Raw genomic sequence first — 10,179 nt, 5'->3', positions numbered from 1 at the left:
TTTTTAAAGAACTTTCTTTTTGAATTCAAACGTTAACGGGCTTCCTTGCAAAGACTTATTTATTTGGAATTCAAATCTTAAAAAATATATAACCACAAGGTACTTGAAACATTTAGGTTCAGCTTCAGTTGCAAGATTTGATACATTCAAAGATTTTAAGCATTTTACTTATCTATCATTGTAATACAAACTAGATTAGTGTATTTCAATACATAAATATAAATGTTTAGATAGTTTAATGGGGGAATTTCAATATTTAAAACACCAAGACGTTATTTTGTTTCCATTTACTGATAAGTTTAACAGTTTTCTTAATGATTTTCACCATCATTAAATACCTAAGTATAGACTTAGGTCGGTACTCTTCCACTGGAGTAGTAAAGCGTCAAGCAATAACAATTATAATTCGTTATTTACACTACACTTATTCCAAAATCTTGCGTGGTTAAATACCTATCCTAACCAAGTATAGTTGTCTATGAAAATCATAGTAATAAGTATCACCAAACCGTTGCATCGACTATTGCACTCTGATCTGCCGGCCCAAGGTCAATATACAGAATATAAGGTTTAGCCTATTTATAAGCTTTCTTATAAAGACCCGCCCGTGACGTTCTTCCACCTAAACAACTAAACTAACTAACTAGTTTGGCTCAGTGACCCAAAATGAGTCTTGGCCTCCGAAACGAGAGCTTGCCACTTAACCCGATCCTGCGCAACTTCACGCCAATTGCCGGCGATACTTCGGCCGACCAACCGGACGACGACCAGTTGGCCGTCCCAAATACACCCTCTTCACCCCTCGATCCTCCCCCATTCGCTGCAAGTGCCCAAGCCACCGAAGCCTGTGAGATTTAAATTTGCAGATTATATTAGGCTCAGCCACCGGCTCCTCAATCTCGGCATTCTTGCGGATCCTCCAGGTGTCATCGTCTCTTCTGACGGTTCCCAGGATCTTCCGAAAAATCCTACGTTCCGTCACCAGAAGCTGGTACTTTTTCTTCTGGGTTAGAGTCCAAGCCTCGCACCCGTACATAGGAATAGGTCTTATGACGGTCTTATAGATACGGATTTTTGTACCTTTGCTGAGAAGCTTGGACACCAGTACCCTGAGGAGAGCCTGCACTACACCGCAGAGTATTTTGTTTCGTATTTTCATTTCCCAGCCTATATACGTGTGCTGGGCACGGTAATAAACAAGAGGGCTGGGCCAATTCCCACGCGCGTGCGGTAACTTCAAACAAAGTTTGGTTTTGCCAGCCATATTCGAGGACGTAATAAACAAGCTTAATCATTCGCCTTTTTCAAACACGACATGGAAGAGATCATAATGCGTGGGAAAAGCGATTATAATGAGTTCAATATAAGACATATTATGATGGGATGACAGAATTATACAATTATATGAAGGAAGTAGGTCTTAAATTTGTAACAAAACAGTATAACGAGCGAAAAACTCGAGCCCCACTTAGTTATAAATACTTGCCATAATGTTTTAAGGCTCCAACTCAGTTTCAGCTCTCACCTGGAACAAGCGTAAATTACGTTAAATTGCGTAAAACTCCTAAGCTAACTTATATTGTGAACTAGGCATTTCGGCGTAATTTATTATGCCAACTGCTACCCTTTGTTCTAATTTTATACTTAAAATACTGAATTAATATTTGCAAACTGGCTTTCAGCCACAGGTTAAATATGGAAATGGGGCAGGGTAGATTCTAAAAAAAAACACATTTTGTGCGTCTTTAGTCAATCGGTAAGGAATTCCACAAGTGAATAACCTGGACACTATAAAAAATATAGGTAGTCATTCACGACGACGCGTGTCGTGGTTTCTTATCACAATGTCATTAATGTCTATTTTTTACAAAATCGCGCGTCTCCGTAGATGGCACTAGGTATATCACTCAGTATACAAACTGACGTCATCATTGTACGACATATACCTAATGATTATGAAACCTAACCTCATTAACAGCTCATGTGAAGCCCTTCTCATTTCATGCGAAGTATCTTGATTAAATATACATGCGTCATACAACTGAATCTAAGTTTGCTAACGACGCGTGTGACACCTTATAATATTAACACGCGCTAGCCTACTCAGAGTGACGTATACATAATTAAAGAGCCCGAAATTAGGCGCCAACTCGTACATTAAGGTTCGTGGAATTGGTTATGACACTGACACGGTTATGAGTAGATAAAAGTTGTAATGACATAGGCTTTCAACTTGAAGTGCGCCCAACTACCATGCGTCTTAAAAAGGTAGTACCTGGGCGATCGAGCTTTGCTCGGGCTAAAACTCGGTAACAATCGTTTTCCCAGAGATAAAAATTCAAATTCAAAATTCAAATCATTTATTCAGTAAATAGGCCGTAATGGTCAGTTTTACACGTCATTTTTAGGATTCCGGAGCCAAAATGGCAAAAACGGAACCCTTATAGTTTCGCCATGTCTGTCTGTCTATCTGTCTGTCTGTCCGTCCACGGCTTTGTTCAGGGACTATCAATGCTAGAAAGCTGTAATTTTGCACGGATATATAAGTAAACTATGCCGACAAAATGGTATAATTCATTCATTCATTCATTCCAGCCTATATACGTCCCACTGCTGGGCACAGGCCTCCTCTTAGCATAAGAGGGCTTGGGCCATAGTTCCCATGCGGGCCCAGTGCAGATCGGGAACTTCAAATTGGTATAATTAAAAATTCAAAAATATTTTTTTTAGGGTACCTCCCATAGACGTAAAGTGGGGGTGTTTTTTATTCTCATCCAACCCTATAGTGTGGGGTATCGTTGGATAGGTCTTTTAAAACCATTAGGGAGTTGCTAAGACGATTTTTCGGTTCAGTGATGTGTATGCGAAATATTCAACTTTAAAGTGCAATTTTTTATAAAAATCGAGCGTCCCCCCCCCCTCTGAAATCTAAACCGGTGAGTGGAAAAATTTGGAAAAAATCAGGATGATAGTAAGTATATCAAACTTACAAGGAAAATCATAACGGTTAAGTTTGCTTGAAAAATATTGGTAGTTTAAAAGTAAATAGCAGCCTAAGATATAAAATTTACCTAAACTTGGAAGATTCCGTATAAAATACAAAATCCTTGGAAAAATATTACTTTATTTTTTCGTAATAGCTACAGAACCCTATTTTGGGCGTGTCCGACACGCTCTTGGCCGGTTTTTTATTGCATACTCTTCACACAGTTGCTTAAAATACGCAAACGGTACGGAATCGCAGTTCCGTAAACGTCAGGACTTTACCGCATGCTCTCCATCAAAAGTCCTGACGTATACGGCACGTCACTATGATTCCGCACCGTGTGTGTATTTTGAGCAGCGGTGTGGAGTGGAGGGCTGCGACCACTGCGATTCCGTGCCCGTTTTTACAGCAGCGGTGTGGCCGCTACTTAATTAGCATGGCGTAAAATATTTTTACTACTTATATGTATGCGAAACAACGATTGTGCGATGACTTTTCATGCGCCCACCCACCAATCGCCCGGGCTACCCACGAACTTGAGAGGGCTTGTCGCTATTTCGTTCATAAATTTTATAGTAAGCTGTGTAATGTAACGAAGGGCCCCCGAGAGACCCTTTAGTAACATTTCTGTTAATTATAAAACAACTTTTATGCTCCTGGGATTTTCAAAAATATAATTATTAAGCTTAAGAATTATAATGCGATAATCATGTATATAGTCGTTCTGAGAGGTCTATGCCCAGGAGTGGAACGTGATATATCTACATTTTCAGCATCATTTTTAGGGTTCCGTATCTCAAAAGGAAAAAACGGAACCCTCATAGGATCACTTTTTGTCCGTCTATCTGTCTGTCTGTCTGTCTATCAAGACCCTTTTCCTCGGGAACGCGTGGAGGTATCAATTTTTTTATTTCTGTCTGTAAATATCGGATGTGTATGTGTATCACTCCGAAAAAGCGAGAAATACGAGTATCTTCAAGACTCGATTCCTGTTCAAGTAAACTTCCTGTTTACTTACCTACCTATAAATATGTACGGAACCCTCAGTGCGCGAGTCATCATTTTCATGGTTTTTTGTAGTCGGTTCAATTTTTTGTTATAATTTTTTTTTCACGCTTTTTGTTGTAAATAATCTAAGATACAATAGTTTAATATCATCTGCTCGTCACCTTTTACGAAAGATTGCTTTTTTTGATGCTTTTCCTGGTGCTTCACCACCCGTTTTATTATATGTATTACGAGGAGCATAAATTGCTGAGCAACTGTGTCAAAGTAATTAAAATTCAACTCCAGAAGTAGCCCCGTGACCCGAGTACCCGTGAGTAGTAACTCCAATGGTCAACTGTGGTCTTCATCATCAGTTCCACTTCACCAAATGATGATTTTCAAGAGCAAATGCACGAGTTACTACTAAATATATACAATTTACTAGTAAGTTTACATGTTTAATGCGGAGCTGACTGCCAACCTTCACTAGTTGGAGAGGCACTTGAAGAGAGAGAGAGAGAGAGTAAGTTTACAATTTAGTAGTAGTTAGGTGTCCCAACAACATTTGAAGAGTTCCCTCGATTTCCAGATCCCGATTTGGTGCTTATGGAACCAAATTGAAGACATTCCTAGAAGAACGCAAAAAAAAAATTCAAATCGGTTCATAAATGACGGAGTTCTGAGGTAACAAACATAAAAAAATACAACCGAATTGATAACCTCCTCCTTTTTTGAAGTCGGTTAATGAAGCGTTTCTATTGTTTCATTTCCTCGCAACACAATCCTCGCACATCTCTGGTGGAAACGCGGCCCTAAGCTGCATTCACATAATATCTGTCGTGTTGTATTGTGATGCTCTCTGTCTCTCTCTCTATAGCTTGTGATGCAACACAGCATAAGATATCACAACACACTGCATCAGATAAATGTTAACGCAACCATATAAAATGTATGAAACCGATACCGTTCCGATGCGTCACGACACAACACGACAGCTAAATGTGAACGCGGTTTACGACTCATGTTCGTGTCACAATGGAACTTTTACCAGTCAGCAGTCAGTCATTTTGTATAGTTAACTATAACTTGACATGGTCCCACTTTTTGTACCCAAATAATAAAATGCCATTTACAAATACCTTATTTAATTGTGAATACTGGACTGAAACTTCAAGGAATTCAATTTAAAGTCGTAGCGTCCTGAGTCAAGCCGAGATATAGAGAATGGGGGTAATAAATAGGAAAATGGGTTAATAATATTCAAGAAGGAGCGTCTTGGAGTCCGAGTGCTAGTTTTTAATACCTTTTTCTGTAGTATTTTAATTTGAGGAATAAAGCCGCAAATACCTATCAGAAAGATCCTTTGTCTGTGCTAAAGCAAAAGGGTCTATGATTCTTTACTTTAATCTGTCATCTCCCAGGATAACAGGATCGAAGGATTTTGGGCACAAATTTGTGCCTCTGGGAGAGGACAGGTTAAACTAAAATGTGTTTATTAATCCTACTGCTTATATAAAATCCTAAGCTGTATACGAGTATGTTGAATACACTTTGACGCTTCAACGGTTGAATGAATTTAAGTGAAATTTGGCACAAGTAGTTTACCTAAACAATGTTTTAGACCATAGCAGTCATTACTAATGTTATGATTTAAATCAAGGTACGCGAAACAAAACCCGAATTTAAATGGTGATCCGGGGCTATAGTAGCTGGGGGGATATTATATCTGAGCCGTCTGATGGCGTCCTTACGACGCCATGTTCGCCATGTTCATGTGTGTTGTGTGAAGACAGTCTTCTGGCAAACACAACGTTAAATGGCCGAGAAGAACATGGCGTCGTAAGGACGCCGTCAGACGGCCCGTTACCCGTTTTTTTTCTAATGTAAGAGAGGGCAGCAGCGCTCTCTATTCCAAACTAAGAGTATGACCTTCGGACTCAAGGTCTGTGGTATAAAGGCAAATCAGCCCAATATTTCCCAACAAAACATTTATACTTTATATTTTTCGAGCTATGTCGACGACTTCATTAGTTATTGTTCTAAGAAATGAGAAACGCAATATAGTATATCAATGTTATTGATTTACTTATATTGCTGTGATGTATGTTGTTGGTTGGTAACACCGTCTACGTTGGCAGCTTCATCGTGCTACGAGTCGCTCTACGGCGTAGCACGTAGCACGCGTAGCTCTTAACCTGTATTTCATGTGAACTAAATTGCATACAAGGTGTTAATTAAATAACATAAAACCAGAAAGTAGTTAATTAAAAATCGTAAATTGAATCGATTGCACTATACTCTAAAGCAGCAGCAGGTTGTGTGTGTGTGTTTTCAAGCCCTTTTTTACTGTGCCCAGTCTAAAAGTTACGAGTGCATACACCAATATTAAATGTTTTAGCGAGGTTGCATATCGTAGATAATTTAAAGGTGCGACCAAACCGCTGCTTAAAAAACGGTGACGGCACGAAATCGCAGTGACGCGCCGTATGCGCACCGTTTTTTTTGCATGCTTTCCACACCGCTGCTTAAAATACGCAAACGGTGCGGAATCGCAGTGACGCATCGTAAACTGTCGTTGGTCGACTTTTGTTCGGTAAAGTCCTGACGTTTACAGCACGTCACTGCGATTCCGTATTTTAAGCAGCGGTGTGGAGAGCATGCGATAAAAACGGTGCGCATACGGTGCGTCACTGCGATTCCGTGCCGTCACCGTTTTTTACGCAGCGGTTTGGTCGCACCTTAATACTGGCCATTTTTCAGTCAGTTCCATTTTTTTGTAAAGTCGTGAAGCGCAACAGTGCAACACACAAGTGCAAATTACGAGTGTATCATTATCCAACACACACCACACTAACTTATACTTTTATAGATGATTGTAAAAATTATCTGAAATAAAAATTTATTATTATTATTATTATTATTATAAATCTATTCACTGAGCAAAAGAGCTTTTATACTTCTAGCTTTAAAAGAGGTACAACAAATACGAAAAAAAAACATAGGAACACTCTGTATCCAAAAAGCTTCGAAATTTAAACACCCTTTTTCCAAACAATGCAACTCAACCTCCATAGCTACCAACATAATGAGGCCTTAATACGGGTTAAACGTATTTTCCGACTAAAAGTCACTCGAGCACACCGATAGCCGAACGCATTACCAGAGACACAATAAACGCTCGTGCCGCACAAAAGGAAACGTTTTAAGAAAAAAATCTTTCAACGATAAAAAAGCGGGAAAACATGGCAACACAAGTGGCTGTACTTCGCACTTGTTTGCCTCGCCGGAACGAGGCTGGCTGGAAAAAAATACGGTGTTCTTTTTTCGAATTCCACACGGGGTAGTGATGGGCGTTGGGTGTCCTATTGGCAGAATAGCTGGTGATATTGTGTTTGAGAGTTGAGAAATGTCAATGTCAGTGTTTAATGTCTACTTGACAGGTGAAAGTGATTTTTTTTTGTTTTATAATTAATTTCTTACGTGTAAATTGGTTTCAACCTGAGTTAAACTTCTTTCATGGGTTTAAAGTTCTCTATATTTTGACACTACCATTTCAACTGAGTTGAAGCGTCAAAAGGCGGCAATAAGACGAGATGGAAAATGAAAATTAGCCTTATTGCCTTAGAATGCGGTTTCGATTTAACTACAATGTACACTGAAATTCCTAAGCGCCTATTTCACCAAAATATTTCACAACTATATTCATCTGATAACCTGCTATTTTATGTGATAGATATTTTGTACACAAAAATAGATATCATTACCTAACTTATCACAAAGTTGAGCGTTTATGATTAAAGGTTGACAGTTTGTAATTGTCCGTCTCCCTTAATTTAATTTGTCATTAAAATACATCTTGTAGAATAGAATAATGAATGACTGGGACAGGTTGAGTTAGTATAAGAACAATTATGTAAAATAGTGATTTAAAAAATTATTACTTTATGACAAATCTATGAAATTCGCACAAGCAATAGAAAACTTTGGCAGTCAACTACATCTCGTCCTTGACTTGACGTCAATTGACCTTGTCCCAAAGTAAGCAAATGTTGTGTTATGAGTACTAGGTAACGGATAAATATACTTAATTAAATACATACATACGTTTTTAACACCCAAGACTCGATGACAAATACTCTTCAGTCAAATTCAAAATATCTTTATTCAATTTAAGCTACAACAATCACCTAAGAATCTTAAAAAAAAACAGCCAAGGTTTGGTTCGGGAAAACGTCTATTCAGAAGAATCGGGTAAGAAACTCAACGAAGTATTTTTTTAAACAGATTCGCAATGTTATATAATCGTATTTTTAGATGTAGTAGTAATTCCATAGTATTAGTTCCAAAGTTACAAAATTAAGTTTCAATTCAGGGAATACATTTATTTTTGTCGAGGAGGACAATAAGGAAAATGTCTTCTTGGTGGCCACAATATGTGTGTTCCTCACAAATAAAGTTGTTGGATTCACAACATTAATGACTATTATAATGATAATAATTTCGAGCACATGGTTAGTTGTTTTTCCTTACGGTCATTTACCGTTCCTGACTTATAATTGCGAGTTGATAAAAGGTTCATATTTTTTTAGGGTTCCGTACCCACAGAACCCTATTTACTGAGACTCCGCTGTCTGTCTGTCTATGTCTGTCTGTATGTTTGGGCTCTATCTCTTGTGTCGTAATAGTTAGTTAGACACTTGAAATTTTCACAGATTATGTGTTACTGTGGCGCTATAACAACAAATACTATAAACAGAATAAAATAAATATTAAAGGGGGCTTGAAATATTCACAGAATCTTTAGCTTTGTATAATCACTTTAAAATCAAAATAATTAAATTGAAATTAAATAAATATTTTAGCGGGCTCCCCATACAAGAAACTTGATTCTTTTGCCGTTTTTTTACCCGATTGGAAGAAGGAGGCTATGTGTCTGACGCGTATGTATGTATGTCTATTCCTATGTCCTCTCGTAACTACTCAACAGCTGAGCCGACTTTGATAAATGATACGTCAATGGATTCGTCTTGATGCCGCAAGTGACACTGGATACATGAAATTCTTGAAAAATCTAAATGGCAGATTTTTGGCGCCAAATTGTAAATTTACAAATAATATTGTTTATTCAAATCTATCGAGTGGGGTATCAAATGAAAGCTAATAATTAGCCCATTCTAAAGATTTATAGGTTATAATCTTTTTAATATACCATTTTCACAGAAGGGTGAAAAAAAACAATAAATAAATAAAAAACCGACTGCCTTAAAAAATACTAAAAAGAAGAAAACAAGTCTTCTAAGTGGGCTAGAACTTTGTTAAGTAGCTAACTTAAAGTTCAACAGTCCATTTAAATCGTGACACTCAAAATTATTACCTAATGGGACCCGACTATTTGAACTTTCTAGCCCACTAGAAGACTTGTTTTCTTCTTTTTACTATTTTTAAGGCAGTCGGGTTTTTTGATTTTTTAAATTTATTTTGCTATGTCTAATCCAGCTTGACGGATTTGGATGAAATTTGGCAAAAAGTTAGTTTATAACCTGGATTAAAACATAGATACTTTTTATCCCGATATTCCCACGGGATAGGGATACAATCTGGAAATAACAACCGCTGGGCTTAGAGTCATGCAATTCGACATGATTGTTTTTAATGTAACGTCAATGAAAACCACGATTTAAATTCAAAATCCCAAAATTTCGATTCAGCTGCTGGATCTAAGGATTTACGTGTGCGAAGCTACAGCGTAAAGTACGGGTAAACACTAGTGATGTATAAATAATGGTACGGAACCCTTCGTGCGCGAGCCCGACTCGCACTTGGCCGATTTTTAGTAGTATTTAAGTCACTGGCAATATTCCGACGTGCACGTCACTAGTCGGCGCGTTGTTAACAGTCATTTGTTTCGCGCCAAATTCCCAGCTAAGTGCTCCCGGGGCTCGCGGACGTATCGGGAAGCGACTTATTAGGCCGGGAATTTATTCTCTGCTTTTATTAACTAGGTCTTCGATTTACTTAGCCCCTAATTAGGGGGAAAGTAGGAAGTTCTTTATGAAGACTTTTAATAACCTGCGACCCACCATACAACAAAAATTAACATCGAAAATTAAATTGTGAATTTGAATGATACAGAGAAAATTACACTTTATTTCTTTTTCAAAAGATATAAGTTCTATTGCTAACAATATGTACTAGTATTATTAAGG

The sequence above is a fragment of the Choristoneura fumiferana genome, chromosome 22 (assembly GCF_025370935.1).
Source record: "Choristoneura fumiferana chromosome 22, NRCan_CFum_1, whole genome shotgun sequence".
Lineage (NCBI taxonomy): Eukaryota > Metazoa > Arthropoda > Insecta > Lepidoptera > Tortricidae > Choristoneura > Choristoneura fumiferana.
This window is presented reverse-complemented; position numbering follows the sequence as displayed.